Below are 20481 nucleotides of genomic sequence, written 5' to 3' on the forward strand. Positions count from 1 at the left end.
TATTGTACGTTATTCCAGTTTAGCAGTTCGCTCAGTTGCAACAGATTAAGCCAGAGTGACGTATAAAACTATCACTACTTCATAAGCTTCAGTTTTACAACGTGTTAAGGATCGCCATGTTTTCAGTTGTACTGCAATCGCTCTTCTTTATATTTAGCCCTTACACTACTATCTGAACGGCACAATAGAATTACTCGTTCTCAACAGAGTAAAATTCTCTCTGTACTACTACATAACACTATCGTGTTGTCTAAATAATTTTTGGTATCAGGGTCCCGCTTCTGAAACAGTCTTTCTCAAAATATTAGAGTAATAAAATACTTTCGAACTGCAAAACACAGTCACAATGGCTTTTAGGAAAGAGCAGAATTTCTATAGAAAAATCTGTAGACAACGGGGAGGAAAACCCTTGTATCACAATATCAGTCTCTTCCTTATACTTATCTGCAGCACATTCCCGTCACACCTCCATGCCCCCCCCCCCCTCTTTTCTCTACCCCTTGTCTACAAAGCTCTCTACTGAAATTCTGTTCTCTCTTTATAACCACTGTGGCCTTAATTTCAATCTTCTCCTCTGTCATTACCGCTTCCTCTTCTCGTTATACTAAACACGAGTTTAAATCTGCTAAACTAATGAATACCATTCTTAATGCTCACTATTATTATTATAGCCAAGTATTATTTTTATTTATGATGAAAATTATTATTATTATTATTATTATTATTGTTTCTAATATTTTTGTTATGTGTTTCTCCTGGTCAGATGTAAGAAAGAGACTTTCGTTCCTAAACTGGTCAGGCTAAATAAGCAGTAAGTAAAATAAATAAATGTAGGAACTGTGTGGCAAAGTAAATGTCTCCTGCTACAAATAACGTGTTAACTTGTCGCGTGAAATAGGTCTACAGTGTTTTACTTCCTTTCTGTCCTTCACCTCAATATCTTTTTTTAAAATGAGGAGAAGTTGGTAATACATTCATATGACTGAATTTTATGAGAGCTATTTTTTCAAAATATTGCTGTGATTTTTCTCTTGAACTGTTTGTCCCTCTAATTTCTACTGTATTTAAAGAAGGACTATTAAATATATTTCCTACCTGTGACTCATCATTTATAACCCTTCCACTCAGCTCGATAGTTATTTCATTTTGTGGCTGGTTGTCCTGTCTCTTGTTTCACTACCTTCCGAATATGCTAAGTCTGTTGTCGGAATTACTGATTTCTGACGTCATGAGGATGTTTCTTGATTTTAAAAAATAATCTTTGTTATTAGTTTTTAGAACTTTTTGTAGTATGAAACTACTGCAAAATCTCCACTTGTTCTTGCCAAAAGATACATTTCCCTTTTCCTTTCAGAAGATACTTTAATCCCTCTAGCGATCCATGACTTTTTACATGGCTCTTCAATGTCCTCTTTGGTTAGTTTATGCGGAGAACCATTTTCAGATAATTATATTAGTTTATCATGGAACAGATTAAATTTTATTTTAGCATTTGGTTCATTATAAATTTCGTGTCATGTTATCCCTTGTTGATTGCTTTGAAAAACATTTGACCTGTGGTCGTTAGTTATTCTAACTGATTTCCACTGAGGAGTAGCCATACTGTAAGGCACTATTGTTTTTTATCCTATCTATCTGTGTAACACGATCAAAGAGAGCGTTTGTTGCTGGCTAAACAGTTATTTTCTTGCTCTGAGCTTCAACGAAGAAAACAATACCAATTAGGTTCCTACCGTATGTATTCACCCGTGTTGAAACATTAATTACTGTGATCAAATCGTGAGATCTAAATAAGGTTTCCAGTTCATTTTTCGTATCAGAATACTTAGAAAATCTACACTGAAGCCACCACAAACTATAAACCACTTTGCTTACTGCCGTTTGACAGATAGCATTGCACAGTCTAGTTGGAAAATCAGTAAGTAGATCACGAATCGGAGGTAATGAAGCACGGTTTTGCGTGATGTATATTCTTTAAGTCACTATACTTAAAGGAAAGTCTACCAGTTGTCAGTATGTTATGACCTAATTTAAGCAAATTACCTGTAAGCGATGTCACGGGTTTATACGTTTTCCTGTTTTAATGCAACAAACAGCACTTGTTACATTTTTCGTAGTTTTAGTACAGAACTACCATTGATGTGAAGAATAAATTTTACGAAGAATAACCGCATATGATATATATGCGTTTCGGGTAGTTTTAGTGCCCCTGTTCCTCACAGAGTTGATCTATGAAATTCGAGTATATTTCAATGATTCTACGACCACAATGTCGAATAATTACGGACGCAGTTATATATTATACTAATGCAGCGTACCAAGTGCGATTAGAGGTGGAGGTTCGAGTCCTCCCTTGGGCATGGGTGTGTGTGTTTGTCCTTAGGATAATTTAGGTTAAGTAGTGTGTAAGCTTAGGGACTGATGACCTTAGCAGTTAAGTCCCGCAAGATTTCACACACATCTGAACATTTGATTAGAGGTGCTATTCTGAGCGACTGCATAAATCAGACTATGGTGCTATAAACTGCTGTTGGGATCGACCGTGGAAGGTCTGCCAGTAGAAAGGCGAGGTAATCTGTAGCGCGAGTGGAAATGAACTTCTTTGTCGTCGTGATACAAACGCAAAGGCACGGCGCGCATTGAGGAAATTTGTGGGTTGTCTTCTGTCGGCTGCTTTATACCCTGAGGTTAAACAACTTAGTGGGATTTTTGAAAATCCTATTGTTGGTGGCGGGCTCACCGGCGTGTGTAGTTGCCAACAAAGGGCTGTCTTCAGCCGCCGTATCAGCTGTGCGAGGAACTTCGCAAGAGTGGGACGCGACCGCTGTGTGTTAATGCGCCAACTTCCTTTAGAACCGTATTAAATAATCCTTTCATTAAAATTTTGCTCGCGCTCTGAGCAGCTCCATTATCATCGATGTGGCGGAACTCACGGTTCTGAAAGAGTCTGCTTACCCGTTACCCTCTACGCTTTCTTTCTCGCAGCTATTTTCAGATGAATACAGGATTACACGATTATGTTAACCGACAGGTGGTAGTGCTAAAAAGGCTTCACTTTGGAAATAGAATGTATTCACGTCGGTACGTATGGATTGAGGCTAATTGCACATGAGTTCAGTATCCTTCAACATTAAAAGCTCATTATTTTCAAAGAGAATCAGGGAGTTAATTAAACACTATAAAATATCGCTTAACGTTCGGCGCATACTGTTCCAGTAGTCTGCCTCGCAACCTCCATTCCCACACAACAAAATAACTCTTTGCAGAAGGCAATTTCTAACAGAACTACAGTTGATATCCCCACTAACTTGTCTGGTGAAAGGCTGGTATTCAAAGGTACTTTGAATTAGGCTGTCAGCGTACTTCAGAAACGAAACAAATATGTCAATACTGTTTTCTGGAGTTAGATATTGGGATTAAATAGGCTGAATACTCTAGGCACTGTTTTAAATTACGTGTTTGTGCGCAGTAAACGAGTCCGCATACGTCGCGACATCCAGCGGCATGCCCTATGCCTCCTGGCGGCTGCCGATGTGCTCTGGACTCTGGCGGTCTTCGTAGAATTACTCTAGGACATATAATTAATTATGCCCATCAGATAAAGTAGCTAGAATCTGACGACCGTAGACTTAGGAAATGAGGAAAATGTAAGTGACCAATAGAACTTCATTACGGTAGGGCCAGTAGCTATGCTCAAGCAGTAATACCATGGACATACCAGTTCACAACCATCCCCGGAGCTCTGCATAACCCTCAACTTGACGCAATTGGAGCTCACAGCAGATCAGAATATCAGCAGAACGCCGCCTGTTGTGTTGTGCGGTGTGAGATGGGATGGCCACTGACGGAGGTCTTCGATTTCAATGTAAGACGAGGACCCATAGACCATTGTGTGTTTATTCCATTTTATTTTGCGGACGCACAGTTGTGTTCGTAGACTTCTGAGCTTTTCAACCGCATGAGATAAGTTTTATAACCTGATGATGAGAACATTTTCTCTTGAATAACATTCTTGACTTGTATGTAGAACAAAAAATTTAGTTTAATGCTGCTCCTCAATTACTTCATTTTATATTTATTACTGTAATATCCTAATGGCACACACTGTACAAATACAAACCGAGTAAAGTAATGAAGTAGTAAGACACTTGATTCGGATTCGCCAGCACGTTGGTTCAGAGCCCCATTCGGCCTTCTATATGTTTCTGTGGTTTCCCTAATTCGTTTAAGGAAACTGCTTGATGGATCCTTATAAAAAGTTCTAGGCCGATTTTCTTGCCTGAACACAAATAGCATTAAGAAATTATAATATACTGCATTATTCGGATATGTGCCTTGTCGCACTTTAAGCCCGTAATTTTTAGATCTATTCCAAAGCTTGCTGCCACATTCAGTATCTTCCGAAAATTAATAACTAAAAGAAACTAAATATTTGAATAGCTCCAAATAAAAATATACTTGTGATTAAAAAATATTATGATTACAGCTGTATTTCAAAATTTACGTTGTATTCATTATAGCTACCTCTTGCTGGAGTTTGAACTTGAAAAGTGTAAAGTCCAGTGCTTCACAAACGTTTACCTAACCTATGTTGTTATCTTCGCCCTAAGTCGCTTTTCACTTGTATGTTACGGAGGTGCCCGTATGGACATATACAATTACGGCTAAGGCCATATGTATTTTCGAATGTACCACAATTCGGTGTCATCTTTGTGTTACCAACACGACAGCATAAGCACAAGATGATGGTAATAAAGCTTGTAGCCTGCCTGAAATATATCAAACACGACCGTGACCTAAGAACCGTCAGTTTTAGTTTCCATTTCATTATCTGGCTCTATTTATTATTATTGCTTTAGCCATTTACCGAAGCTCTTTCTTGAAGTGCGCCCATTGTGATTTTATCGTAACTTTCACATCTGGATAAGTTGCTCGATTTTTTCACAGTTAATGCATCGTCAGAGTCTCACTTGTATTTGAATGATAGTACTCTCAGTTTCATATCTGCATTCAAATATTCAGTTCTGTGCAGAACTGAATTCACCCCCTTCTGTATGCATTGATCCTACCCTCCTGTCTCCTCGTTACTGCCTACTAGCTGCTGTATAGCTCTGCTCAGTTGAAAGTGGACTATGATGCAATTTCTAAAACTAGATTTCAGTCGCCCTGATAGACCGTTCCCAAGCTCCGATAGTAAAAGCAACAAAAAGCTCATGTAATCATTACTGTAACTAACCGTATTACTTTACACCGTGGACATACCAATCCTGTAACAATAGCTGTATTTGGAACTATGTTAGTGTCCCTTGATTTAAAAAAAGACTGTCTGCATGCTTTCTGAGTTGCGTGACTGCTGCCTCGATAACTGGAGATCGCTAGTTCGGATCCCATCTCAGAGTTGGGTGTGGGCTTCAAACGTGTCGTTATTGCGTATACTGTTACTAGTTATAAAACATTAAATGTAGAAGATGATGTATATACATGTAACATAAATATAGTTAATGAAAAGCAGATTGAGCAGATTGTAAGGCCAAATACCTGAAAGCCTACTAAAATCAATGATGAAAGTATTCCAATAATTATTCTCATTGATACAAACTACACACTTTGATTTATTGTAGCGTATCCATGTTATCCGTAGCTACCATGGCTCCGACGCTTTCTTGACTGCTCGCAATACTGGCAGTGGGCCACTTCGTTCAATATCAGCGTAGGACAGAGATTGCAAAATTATCTCAGTTATCGATATATGGACTCGTAGAAACATTGTCTGAGCGTTATCGACGGTGACAATAGGTCTGAGGCAAAATATGAATATGCTGAACTACCGATACATGGAAAATTGGGGATTATTATTTTAAAATTATTATTAGATAAAAAACGGGGAATTATTTTTAATTTAAATTTCTTGCGTGAGCGGTCTACAATTGTTTTCATACAACGTTTGTCTAGAAATTTCTTTAATGTATAAAAAAACATATTCTATTATATACATTGCTTTTGAATTAAAGAACATTTATAGAACCAGTCAACTAGGATAAATCAATATTAATTTAGAATGAGAGAGTAAACAGATGAAATTAATTCTTCTAAGTTGAATATAGTATTTAGAAAGAAGGGACATTAACGCTTTTCACAGTACGAATATTGCGACGTTGTCCAGTTTTTTATCGAAGGGAGTGTATTAAAAATTATATGTTTCTGAATATTAACAAACCAGTACGTAATTACGGCGTACAAATGAGATGTACGTGATTTCAGAAACTCAACGTATCTCAATAGCAGTAAACCATTTAGGGTTCACTAAAGGAAACAGACGTTCAAATACTATCCATGCAGTAAGACTAGTAATAGGAAAATGAACCCGCCTTAAAAGTCGTACAAGCATGTCAAAAAGCTGTGATATTAATGTGGGGTGTCAATTTGGGAAATGCACTATTTCCGTGTATACGGTGTTTTCTCCCAACATTATTAAGTTTTCTGAGAACAGTAAGTAGTTAAAATTTGTAAAATAATGTTCGATATCACTGTCAGAAAACGTCCTGCAGAACGTAAATTAGTTGCCAACAGACAAGATAGCTTTCCTTTTCAGTGAAGCTAAGTAGGCCGAAATTTTTCTCAGAGGCGTACATACCGTGCCCTGTCAACGTGAAGAAATGCAACAAATGTAGCTGTGACTATAGATACAATCAATTAAACATAAAGTGTTTCAGTTAATAACAGCTTCATATTCAAAATGGAGCTTTGCTCTGTCTTGGTATACGTGTATGGAGACAGAATTACGAAACTCTACGTCAGGTATGTTGCACCTCCTGACGGCAGATTGCGAAATTGTACCAGATATTTGTGGGGAGTCATACGTACATCATTCGTTTGTTGATTCGCTCTGTTCACAACATTAATAATACAATAAAGAGACTCAGTCAAGTTAATAACCTAATACAACACTTTCAGAGCATAAACCAACAGCTGAAGACAGCACTAGCGCTAAGTACACCCTGCCTCCCTCACAACAACAATGTAAGACTAGCGTAATATGCCGGCCGGAGTGGCCGAGCGGTTAAAGGCGCTACAGTCTGGAACCGCACGACCGCTACGGTCGCAGGTTCGAATCCTGCCGCGGGCATGGATGTGTGTGATGTCCTTAGGTTAGTTAGGTTTAAGTAGTTCTAAGTTCTAGGGGACTTATGACCAAAGCTGTTGAGTCCCATAGTGCTCAGAGCCATTTGAACCATTTGAACTAACGTAATGGCATTCCTACTGAATTTAATTTTCCTTTCTTAACATCACAACACACGTTGTTGAAGGCACCCTGACGCTGGTCGGTGAGCTAAACCAGTCACGGCAATTTTCTGAGTATCGAATGTGGGGGTCAGAAGCAAAGTGATATAAGTGACATTTTTAAAGAAAATGAGATAAGTGCACATATATGTTCTAGAACACTAATTCTGTTGCGAGGAAAAGTTACATACGTGACGCTCCATTCAGAGCTGCACTCTGGTGTCCGAATACATGTACTACTTCGGCTCTGGGGTTTTGGCTCCAAGGAACGTAATACAGGTGCATTGTTTACGTTCCTTGTGTTGCTACTTGTTCCTGTTTGTGCATTTATTTGCCATAATGAAGCAAGGTGAGTTATTGTTAATTTAATTACACGAAGTTAGTGTCTTATAGAGTGAACTTATTTGGTAAATAGATTGCGAATATGGAGGAAAATCGGTATAATGATGCAAGTTTGTTTTGTGTGGTAATGTGTGACGTTATGATTCGATTTTGGACAATGTTTCGTGATGTACTGTGTACATCTGCGTATCTAGTGCTGGAAATGAGTACTTCTCCCAAAGCAGAGTGCGGTTACAAGGAAAAAACCTGCTTTTCCTGGGAAGTAGTGATAGTTTTATCAGCTTGTGATGTACGCTAAATTGTCATAGTACATGACTTTTGTAATTAAATACCAGATGAAAATGACGCAATGGTGTTTCTTTTATTGTAGATGCGTCCACTTCCGTTTCTTCGCATCTATCTGCGGATGATAGCGACTTCAGGCCATCGTATTGTGATCGCAGTGATACTACTAAAAACAGCATCGTCTCAATCTTCAGATGTTGTGCATTCTAGAAGTATTTTGTCAGAAGAACCTTCCGTGTCAGAAGAAACTTCATCTTCTGTTAATAGTACTTCACCAACTGATGAGAATTTTAATAGAAGGGGAAGAAAACGCTTACGAAATGCAGCTAACCATAGGCGTAAGTCGCATAACGGCTGCGAAATGCTGGGACACAGAGGAATAGAACAAGCGAAATGTGTAAGACCATTCGATATCAATGTAACAGCAATTTTTCAAGAGAAATCGTAAAGAGCTATTTACTGCATATTCGGCACTTGGATCATGGAATTTACAAACTGCTTTTCGTGGAGGCTGCGTTGAACTGAAAGAAGCAAAGCGAAGGACGGGAAATGTCACAGAAAGGGAACTTAGTATTCTTATAAAGGTTAATGATGTACACGTTTGCAAAGAGTATCTTCTAAAGACATTTGATACATCAAATGTTCGCTTCAGTAGACTCGTATCCAATAAATCCAGAACCAGAAGGGGCAAAGAGCACCATCAAACAAAATACCTGCTGCTAAACTACAGGTTGTTAAAGAACATATTCACTCACTTCCCACTTACATCTCACATTACAGCAGTATTCAGAACCCTAACAAAAAATACCTCCCTGAAAGCCTCAACATTTCTATGATGTACCAACTTTACAGGCATATGTGTGTGGAAAGAAATGAAGACCCTGTGAAGGAGTGAACATACCGGCATGTTTTCAACACCCATTTTAATTTGGGTTTTCACTGTCCTAGCACTGATAAATGCAATAAATGTAACAAGTATAACAATTTGTTACCCAGCTGTGACGCTGATAGTGGTGAAGCAAAAGAAGTGCAGCGAGAACACATGCCCATCACCGCAAGGCCGAACGTGCACGACGAGAAAAGAAATCTGACAAAGAGCATCAAACCAGAATAATGTTGTGGTGACGTGTTTTGATTTACAGAAAGCTTTTCCATGTCCACGCCTTTCTACTATCAAAGTGTACTATCTTCGTCAATTGTGGACTTACAATCTTGCCATTCACAACATAGTGTCTGGAAAGGCCAATATGTATATGTTGGATGAAAGCACTGCTCGTAGAGGTTCACAGGAAATCGGTTTTTGTTTGTTTAAATTTGTAAAATCTTTGGATTGTGAGATTAAGCACATCATAGCTTATTCAGATTGTTGTTCTGGACAAAATCTCAATGTAAATATTGTCAAATACTGGATGCATATCGTTTCTCACACACATATTGAAACAGTCCATCATAAACTCATAGAACTTGGGCACACATTCAACGAGTGTTCAGATGTTTCAAATGGCTCTGACCACTATGGGACTTAACATCTGAGGTCATCAGTCCCCTAGAACTTAGAACTACTTAAACCTAACTAACCTAAGGACATCACCTACATCCATGCCCCAGGCAGGATTCGAACCTGCGACCGTAGCGTTCACGCGGTTCCAGACTGAAGCGCCTAGAACCGCACGGCCACACAGGCCGGCTCAACGAGTGTGATTAAGATTTTGGTCTTATTGAGAAATGCAAGAGGAATGAAACTCATTTGTATGTGCCTCAGGATTGCGTGGACGACCTTAAAAGGTCCAGCAAACAATTCACAGTTACCAAAATGAATGGGGCAGATTTCGTAGCTATCGCTAACATGAAACTCTTTACCAAGTCATCCGTTCCAGGAGATACCGAAGGGAATCCATTTGCCTGGCGGTCAATTAGATGGATTCACGTAAAAAAGGAATGTCCATTCATAATGTATTTTAAGATTTCTTTGAATAACGATGCTGAATTTTATGCAGGTGACTTCTCCAAACCACTTCGTGGGAGACCACACAGATTACACTGAATACAATGTACAGTGCTCAGTTACCCATAACGTTCGCAAAGTGGAAGAACCTGCAAGAGCTGAAATGCTTCATTCCCGCTATTCACCACGCTTTCTTTGATAATCTGAAGCATGAGGAACACTCTTCAAGTAAAATTAGCGCAGGATGTTGAAGACGACGAGGAGGGGCAGGACGACATGTAGAGGCAGAACGTCGACATAATGAAGAAGAATGTGTTGATAGGCCTAGGGAAGTAATAACAGGCACGAAAGATTTAATATTGTTACTAGTGACATTCTGGACAGTGACAGCCTCTAAAATGTTACCCTATGTTATTTAAATGTTCAAAAGTTTAATAGTAACTGAATAAAATAATTATTAATGTGTTCACATGCACCAGTATTACTTTTCCGCTAAACCTTTTTCCATATCGAAATAATATAAGTGACTTTAGGCCCTATGTTTACCCAGAACGGTGGTATGAACTTGCTTATTTTATTTATTTATTTATTTATTGTTCCGTGGGACCACATTTAGGAGAAGTCTCCATGGTCATGGAACGAGTCAATACATGAAATTATAACACGATTGTAGAAACAGATAAAATGAAATATAAGAAACCTATTCAGGCGACAAGTCGTTAGTTTAAATAAAGAAAATCAAGAATGTAACACTGGAATTTGCTTAATTTTTTATCTCTTCCAGGAGCTCCTCGACAGAATAGAAGGAGTGAGCCATGAGGAAACTCTTCAGTTTAGACTTAAAAGTGTTTGGGCTACTGCTAAGATTTTTGAGTTCTTGTGGTAGCTTATTGAAAATGGATGCAGCAGAATACTGCACTCCTTTCTGCAGAAGAGTCAAGGAAGTGCATTCCACATGCAGATTTGATTTCTGCCTAGTATTAACTGAGTGAAAGCTGCTAACTCTTGGGAATAAGCTAATATTGCTAACAACAAACGACATTAAAGAAAATACATACTGTGAGGTCAATGTCAAAATTCCCAGACTATTGAATAGGGGTCGACAAGAGGTTTTCGAACTTACACCATACATAGCTCGAACAGCCCGTTTTTGAGCCAAAAATACCATTTTTGAATCAGAAGAATTACCCCAAAAAATAATACCATATGACATAAGCGTATGAAAATATGCGAAGTATACTACTTTTCGTGTTGAAATGTCACTTATTTCAGATACTGTTCTAATGGTAAATAAAGCGGCATTTAGTTTCTGAACAAGATCCTGAACATGGGCTTTCCACAACAGCTTACTATCTATCCGTACGCCTAGGAACTTGAACTGTTCCGTCTCGCTTATAACATGCCCATTCTGTCTGATTAAAATGTCAGTTCTTGTTGAATTGTGGGTTAGAAACTGTAAAAACTGAGTCTTACTGTGATTTAGCATCAAATTATTTTCCACAAGCCACGAACTTATATCATGAACTACATTATTTGATAATGTTTCAATATTACACACAAGATCCTTCACTACCAAGGTGGTGTCATCAGCAAACAGAAATATTTTTGAATCACCTGTAATACTAGAAGGCATATCATTTACATAAATAAGGAACAGCAGTGGCCCCAGCACCGACCCTTGGGGAACGCCCCATTTAACAGTGCCCCATTGGGACTGAACATCATTACCACTCTCAATATTGCGGAGGATTACCTTCTGCTTTCTGTTCTTAAAGTAGGAGGCGAACCAATTGTAAGCTACTCCCCTTACTCCATAATGTTCCAACTTCTGCAGTAATATTTTGTGCTCAACACAGTCAAAAGCCTTCGTTAAATCAAAGAAAACACCTAACGTTCGCAACCTTATATTTAATCCGTCCAAAACCTCACAGAGAAAAGAGACTATAGCATTTTCAGTTGATAAGCCATTTCTAAAACCAAACTGTACATTTGACAGCAAATTATGTGAATTTAAATGCTGCAGTAACCTTGTATATACAACCCTCTCGATAACTTTAGCAAACACCGATGGCATAGAAATAGATCTATAATTGTCAACATTATCCCTGTCTCCCTTTTTATAAAGTGGCTTCACTACCGAGTACTTTAATCGGTCAGGAAACCGACCACTCCTAAAGGAAAAGTTACAGATATGGCTAAGTACTGAGCTAACATACGTGGAACAATACTTCAGTATTCTGCTAGATACCCCGTCATATCCATGAGAGTTCTTGGTCTTTAGTGATTTAATTATTAACTCAATCTCCCTCTAGTCAGTATCATGGAGGAGCATTTCAGATAACAGTCTCGGAACACTTTTTTCTAAGAGCGCTATATGATTCCCTGTTGGGACTAGGTTTCTATTTAGTTCACCTGCTATATTCAGAAAGTGATTATTAAGTACTGTACATATATGCGACTTATCAGTAACACGGACATCCCCACTACGCACTGATTCTATATTCTCGACCTGTCTCTGCAGACCAGCCACTTCCTTTACGACTGACCATATGGTTTTAATTTTATCCTGAGACTTAGCTATTCTATCTGCATACCACATACTTTTTGCCTTCCTAATAACTTTTTTATGCACCTTACAATACTGTTTGTAATGGGCTGCTGCATTTAGATTTTGACTGTTTCTAACGTTTTGATATAATTGCCACTTTGTTCTACAAGATATTCTTATCCCTTTAGTCAGCCACCCAGGCTGCCTGTTTGTGCTAGTACCCTGTTTTGAACGTTCTAACGGAAAGCAACTTTCAAAGAGCACGAGAAAAGTCTTGAGGAAAGCATTATATTTATCGTCTACTGTATCAGCACTATAAACATCTTGCCACTCTTGTTCCTTGATAAGGTTTACAAAAGTCTGTACAGCAACTGGATCAGCTTTCCTAAAAAGTTGGTAACTATATTTAACATGTGTTGCAGCACAAAAATCTTTTAGACTTAAAATTTGTGCATCATGATCTGAAAGGCCATTCACCTTTTTGCTAACAGAATGCCCTTCTAATAATGACGAATGAACAAAAATATTGTCTATGGTAGTTCTACTGTTCCCTTGCACTCTCGTTGGAAAGAATACGGTTTGCATAAGATTATATGAATTAAGGAGGTCTACCAGCATCCTTTTCCTTGCACAATGACTTATACAATTAATATTGAAGTCACCACATATAACTAACTTTTTGTATTTCCTATAAAGTGAACCAAGAACCTCCTCTAGCTTTAGCAAAAATGTTGTGAAATCGGAGTCTGGGGATCTATAAATAACAACAGTAAGAAGTTTAGCTCCACTAAATTTAACCACACCTGCACAACATTCAAACACCTTTTCAGTGCAGTACTTTGAAACATCAATTGACTCAAATGGGATACCGTTTTTCACATACATGGCTACTCCCCCACACCGCAAAGAGCTCCTAGAAAAGCTGCCAGCCAACCTGTATCCTGGTAAAGGAAGCCTCTGAATTATGTCCTTATTTAAGAAGTGTTCAGATATACCAATAATTTCAGAGTCAACATCTATAAGCAGTTCACTAACTTTATCTCTAATACCTTGTATATTTTGATGAAATATACTAATTTCCTCATTAATCGGATACCCAAGCTTTGTAGAAAGAGGTTTCTTTGTTAGAGAGACTTCCCTTAAGCAGGAATACCTATCAGCTGACTTCAATCTAAAAAGGTACAGCTCTAACACCCACAACTACCGGAATTTTTCCATGAGTGATCCCACCACCCCCACCTATGCTGTCACCTATAAGTTTTGCCAACCTCCCCTTCCCATATCTGTTGAGGTGCAGGCTATGTCTAGTGAAACCCGTCCTACTGATAGACTCCACCGACACCACTGAATTGTTTCATCTTTTGTCTGCAGAACACCTAAATTATATAGTATATCTCTGTAAAGTTACAATGTTGTGCCACCGAATTTGATTTTCTTATAACCAGGTGAACTTCAAAGCCATTTATCTCAAAAATACCTGAATTGCACTTACATCACTTTGCTTCTGACCCCGTCAAATATTTCCTTAATATCACCATAAATATGGGATATTTGTTATGTTTTACTCACAACGTGACATTTGTTCTACATCTACATCTATACTCCGCAAATCATCCAACGGTGTGTGGTGAAGGGCACTTTACGTGCCACTGTCATTACCTCCCTTTCCTGTTCCAGTCGCGTATGGTTCGCGGCAAAAACGACTGCCGGAAAGCCTCCGTGCGCGCTCGAATCTCCCTAATTTTACATTCGTGATCTCCTCGCGAGGTATAAGTAGGGGGAAGCAATATATTCGATACCTCATCCAGAAACGCACCCTCTCGAAACCTGGACAGCAAGCTACACCGCGATGCAGAGCGCCTGTCTTGCAGAGTCTGCCACTTGAGTTTGCTAAACATCTCCGTAACGCTACCACGCATACCAAATAACCCTGTGACGAAACACGCCGCTCTTCTTCGGATCTTCTCTATCTCCTCTGTCAACCCGACCTGATACGGATCCCACACTGATGAGCAATACTCAAGTATATAAAAAAATGGCTCTGAGCACTATGGGACTCAACATCTTAGGTCATAAGTCCCCTAGAACTTAGAATGACTTAAACCTAAGGACATCACACACCCATGCCCGAGGCAGGATTCGAACCTGCGACCGTAGCAGTCCCGCGGTTCCGGACTGCAGCGCCAGAACCGCACGGCCACCGCGGCCGGCAATACTCAAGTATAGGTCGAACGAGTGTTTTGTAAACCACCTCCTTTGTTGATGGACTACATTTTCTAAGGACTCTCCCAATGAATCTAAACCTGGCTCCTGCCTCACCAAAAATTAATTTTATATGATCATTCCACTTCAAATCGTTCCGTACGCCTAATCCCAGATATTTTACAGAAGTAACTGCTACCAGCGCTTGTTCCGCTATCATATAATCATACAATAAAGGATCCTTCTTACTATGTATTCGCAATACATTACATTTATCTATGTTAAGGGTCAGTTGCCAGTCCCTGCACCAAGTGCCTATCCGCTGCAGATCTTCCTGCATTTCGCTGCGATTTTCTAATGCTGCAACTTCTCTGTATACTACAGCATCATCCGCGAAAAGCCGCATGGACTTTCGACACTACCTACTAGGTCATTCATATATATTGTGAAATTTCTTCGTATTCGATTCGTCACTTTCTCAAAAATGGTTCAAATGGCTCTGATCACTATGGGACTTAACATCTGAGGTCATCAGTCCCCTAGAACTTAGAACTACTTAAGCCTAACTAACCTAAGGACATCACACACATTAATGCCCCAGGCAGGATTCGAACCTGCGACCGTAGCTGTCGCGCGGTTCCAGAATAAATTGCCTAGAACCGCTCGGCCACATAGGCCGGCATCACTTTATCAATTGTTATTATTTTGAGATGATCCTTTCATTTATAGAATCATGTTTGATTTACATTTGATCGAAAGGGTCCCTACACGTCAATGTAATGCGGAACTGACCATTAGATGTCACTAGAGGTGGACACGCCAGCATAAAAGGAGGTGTGGGAGTATTGTGCTGTTAGAGGAGAAGCAGTAATAACTGAACGGGTGGGTCAGGAGACCTCAGTTAATTCGAACACTGACTAGTCATTGAATGAAAGTTTCATCCACCACCAGGATATCAGCTGGCTTACCTGCGAGTCACATGTTTGCATTAGCGACCGCAGCTACATAGCGAGTTACAAAATAATAGGATTGTTACAAATGATGATACATTGGTTTACTACTAACGTATATCCAAACAGCTGAAAAATGAAGTTAACTCGTTCCAACTGGAGGAAGCTTTTGTTTGCCTGAAAATCCTAGAGAGTCCAATAATTGATGGTTGTTGATTGTATAGTTATTTTAAACACAACCGACCTAATTGGTGACTATCATTTCTCCTCAAATAATTGCTTGACGGTACCGATTCTAAGAATCAGTACCAACTGGAAGTCTAAAGCACCGACGTATCGTTGACTCCCTTAGCTTCAACACAAATGGTAGAGGTCTGATAATATAAAAATAAATCAGAATTAAAAAAGAAATACATACTGTGACAGTGGGTTGAAAATATTATAAAGCCATAGCACAAACAGAACAGTAGTAATATTAGGATTCGTTATGGCCCGAATTGCGACAAATGTGAGACTCTTTTTGGTACAATTGTTAATGTTACATATATTTCTTATTTAATTTGTTTTTTAGCCATCTTATCTAAGGACAAACGTGGGAGCAAATGATTCCATACTGTGTGTCTCAATAAAAGTTTGGAATTGTCCCTGTCTGAAATGAGCAACAGAATGTCACTTCTCGATGTCCTCCGTCTCTACTTTATTTGCCATTCAGCGACTGCGGGGAGATGTTATCATCGCCAATATCGAAATATTAATGGAAGTTTCTTCGTGGCGTGATGAGGTACGTCGATTAAACTCCACCCTGCTCCGCGCTCCCAAAGGATCTTATTAAGCTTTTAATAGGATACTACTGGATTTTTGTGACAGCTGAAAGACTAGAACAGATATGCGCTACATACTTTAATCACTTTTAATGTTCCTACATTTTCAAATAGCGAAATCTCGCGCTAGATTGAAGTTATTCGCATAAACGTCATTCGGAACCTTTTCTACGTTATCGATACATGTCTTGGAGATTATCTTCTGAGAAGATGGTAATCTTAAGCTTGGTTGAGGACATGCTGCAATTGAGCTAAAGGAACAGTGTCGCGTGTATCATAGTAATCGGAGAGGGCACCTACGTAATCTTTAAGCTGGAGTATTGGTAGAGTCGCTGACTAACCCAGTCTACATTAATTTTGCGTCGAATTTTACTGATGAGTTGCTTTTCGATTTTACTAACGAACACAAGATACGTATATTTTCAAACATTTACGTCTAAGATGGAGAAGGGACATCTATTTGCGTAATCAACAAACAGATGTTGTAGCTCCTTAAACTCGCATGAATTCTGTTAGAGAGTTTAGCGACGGTCACCGTTATGTTATGGGGTGACGTTTAACATAGCTCTAATGCAAGTATAGTTGATTTGTCAATTATTCAACGGAACATTATGTTTCGATAAAACGTAATCATTTGTTTAATGACTTGCTGAATCGGCGAAGTAATCAAGTGGGAGGGAACTTTTGTCAGCTGCTTTAGTCTTTCTTAATTATCACAATATAAGCACAGCCATCATTAATGCATTACATGCGGAACTCATGCTTTAAATGGTCGCTAATCAATACTACACTGAAGAGCCAAAGGAACTGGTACAACTGCGTAATACCGTGTAGAGCCCCCGCGAACACGCAGAAGTGCCGCAACACGACGTGGCATGGGCTCGACTAATGTCCGAAGTAGTGCTGGAGGGAACTGACACCATGAGTCCCGCAGGGCTGTCCATAAATTCATAAGAATGCGAGAGGGTGGAGATCTCTTCTCAACAGTACGCAGCAAGACATCCCAGATATGCTCAATAATGTTCATGCCTGGGGAGTTTGGTGACCAGAGGAAGAGTGTGAACTCAGAAGAGTGCTTCTGGAGCCACTCTGTAGCATTTCTGGACGTGTGGGGTGTCGCACTGTCCTGCTGGAATTGCCCAAGTCCGTCGGAATGCACAATGAATATGAATCCATCCAGGTCATCAGACAGGACGCTTACGTACTTGTCACCTACCAGAGTCGTATCTAGAGGTATCAGGGGCCCAATATCACTACAACTGCACTCACCCCACACCATTACAGAGCCTCCATCATCTTGAACATTTCCCTGCTGACATGCAGGTTCTATGGACTCATGAGATTGTCTTCATACCCGTACACCTCCATCCGCTCGATACAATTTGAAACGAGACTCGTCCGACCAGGCAACATGTTTCCAGTCATCAACAGTCCAATGTCGCTGTTGACCAGCCGAGGCGATGCGTAAAGCTTTGTGTCATGCAGTCATCAAGAGTACACGAGTGGGCCTTCGGATCCGAAAGCCCATATCGATGATGTTTCGTTGAATGGTTCGCACGCTGACACTTGTTGATGGCCCAGAATTGAAATCTACAGCAATTTGCGGAACGATTCTCTTCAGTCGTCGTTGGTCCCGTTCTTGCAGGATCTTTTTCCGGCCCCAGCGATGTCCCAGATTTGATGTTTTATCGTATTCCTGATATTCATGGTACACTCGTGAAATGGTCGTACGAGAAAATCCCCATTTCATCGCTACCTCGGAGATGCTGTGTCCCATTGCTCGTGTGCCGACTGTAACATCACGTTCAAACTCACTTAATTCTTGATAACCTACCATTTTAGTAGCAGTAACCTATCTAACAATTGCGCCAGGCACTAGTTGTCTTATTAGGTGTTAACGACCGCAGCGCCGTATTCTGCCTGTTTACATTTCTCTGTATTTGAATACGCATGCCTATGCCAGTTTCTTTGGCGCTTCAGTGTATATTGTCCATCATCGTTTACTAAAGCACGAGGGCTTAGTCATAGGCAGTTGTGTACTTACCAGCATCCATCACACATATGTATATCTACCATATACATCGTCAATCGCCTTCATCGCCATTTCCAGTAGGGATGGTCGCATCACCTCTAATTCGTATTTGGTATTGCCATTGGAACTGACTGACGAAGTGAAACCTTCTGGACCAGTCTCCCATACATGTGTACCCCCATTAAAGTTTATTTATACGTTTCGTCCATTGCTACGTAGTTCTCTTCAGGAAATCCCTTGAGCAATGATTTTAAAAACTTTGTGACTCTTTACTCCTAAACGGGCATTTGCCTTTATCCAGAGGTTTATTCGTACCTTGACTGTAACCTAGAAGGGCCACGTTCGCTCTCACTGCTTCCATTGATCTTATTCCTTTTCTCACATTTCTTAGAAGCTTAAGTTTCGTTGTAATAGTTGAAGTGGGCGCTGCATTTCCTTCCATTATTAATAATTTAACATAATTAGCACTGATGATTGGCGAAATATATTATTTCACATGTTAAATGAGACTATCACATCACTTTTTTTGTTTCTTTCAGCATTCTCAGGAGCTTCTCTATGCCAGTACATACCACCTTGCGGATTTCATGAGGGCAAAGTTTCTTGTTCGGTACTGTTCCATAAAGTATCTGTTCCACGTTCATTATCACTGGGAGAAGGTCTCTTTGACCTTCACAATAACTTCTATTCACTGCCATGAAAACAGCTGATTTCTATTATATTATGTTACTCACTACTTTACGAAAGATCCGATAACTTGAAGAAATTCAAGAAGAGTTCTTGGAACAGTTAACTAACTGAGGGAGCATTCACGTTTTGAAAGTAACTTAAAGATAATAAAGGATAAGTTCCAAAAAAGACAGCCAGTATTTATTCAGAAGTCCAAAAGGTCATAAGCATGTTGCTACAGCGTAAACATAGCAAATGATTTACGAACTTCCAGCATACTGGAGTAACTTGGCCCAGAAACTTCTGTTAATCAATAGAACAAAAGATCAGTCTAAGTTGAAAATACTTTATTTTTCATTCGATGATTAGTTTAGAACCGAGACCCATTTTCAAATCAACATAACAAAGTCAAAAATAGCAATTCCGACGGTGTCAGCAAAATGTGTAATGTACATTCACACTGCATACGGGTAACTAGGAATCTGGTTTTTAGTTCTATTGATAGCAAATGATGTTCGTAATTGCGAAGACATGGTAATCTCTTGCTCGTGAATTTGAGTGTTGCTAGCTCCTGGTTAAGACGGTAATCTATATTCTCTCTGTGTAAAAGCCACTACAATCTATGATCGTAAGTATTTGTTTTATTCAGCGACCTATTTCGTCGTAATGTTCATCGTCAGATACATCTGTGTCCTTAAAGTTAACAAAAGAGGAAAACATATTGTCATGACTGGCATTAGCACATGGTATAAAAACATGATAAAATTTGGTAAACACTCACTGCCCTTAATACAGGGCCGTCGGTAGCACACTGTGCTCCAGATGCAGTACTGTGACGATAATGCCAAAAATGACTATATACACTGGTGTCCAAAACTATAGCAACAAACGGAAATTTTGCAAGGTGGTGTTTATTTTGTCACAAAACAGCATAAACAGGTGATAGAATAGTGGAAACGTTGTAAGGAATACAGAACGTAAACATCTGCAAAATGCATAACGCCAGATAAAAATGTTCTACGTCTTTTTCAACTTAACGGATTTGCACACGCATTCTGACAACTGGTTAATGTGCTCAGTATGGGCTGTAACCACCTCTGGCAGCAATACAGTTGTGACAACGACGGAGCATGCTGTGAGTCATTCATGAATCTCATGTTGAGGCACTAATGCCCATTCTTCCCGCAGAGCTGCTCGCAAGCCTTGGAGACTGGTTGATGGATGCTGATGCGATGCAACCCGTCTCCCTAGTGCATCTCAGACATGCTCTATGGGATTCAAATCGAAAGAACAATCAGGCCAAGCAATGCGTGCAGTATCTTCTGTTTAAAAGAAAGCATCAACCATCCGTGCTCTATGAGATCCGGCATTAAAATATATCAATAAGAATTCACGGCCGACAGAAA

Source organism: Schistocerca serialis, chromosome 3 (genome assembly GCF_023864345.2).
Source record: "Schistocerca serialis cubense isolate TAMUIC-IGC-003099 chromosome 3, iqSchSeri2.2, whole genome shotgun sequence".
Taxonomy (NCBI): Eukaryota; Metazoa; Arthropoda; class Insecta; order Orthoptera; family Acrididae; genus Schistocerca; species Schistocerca serialis.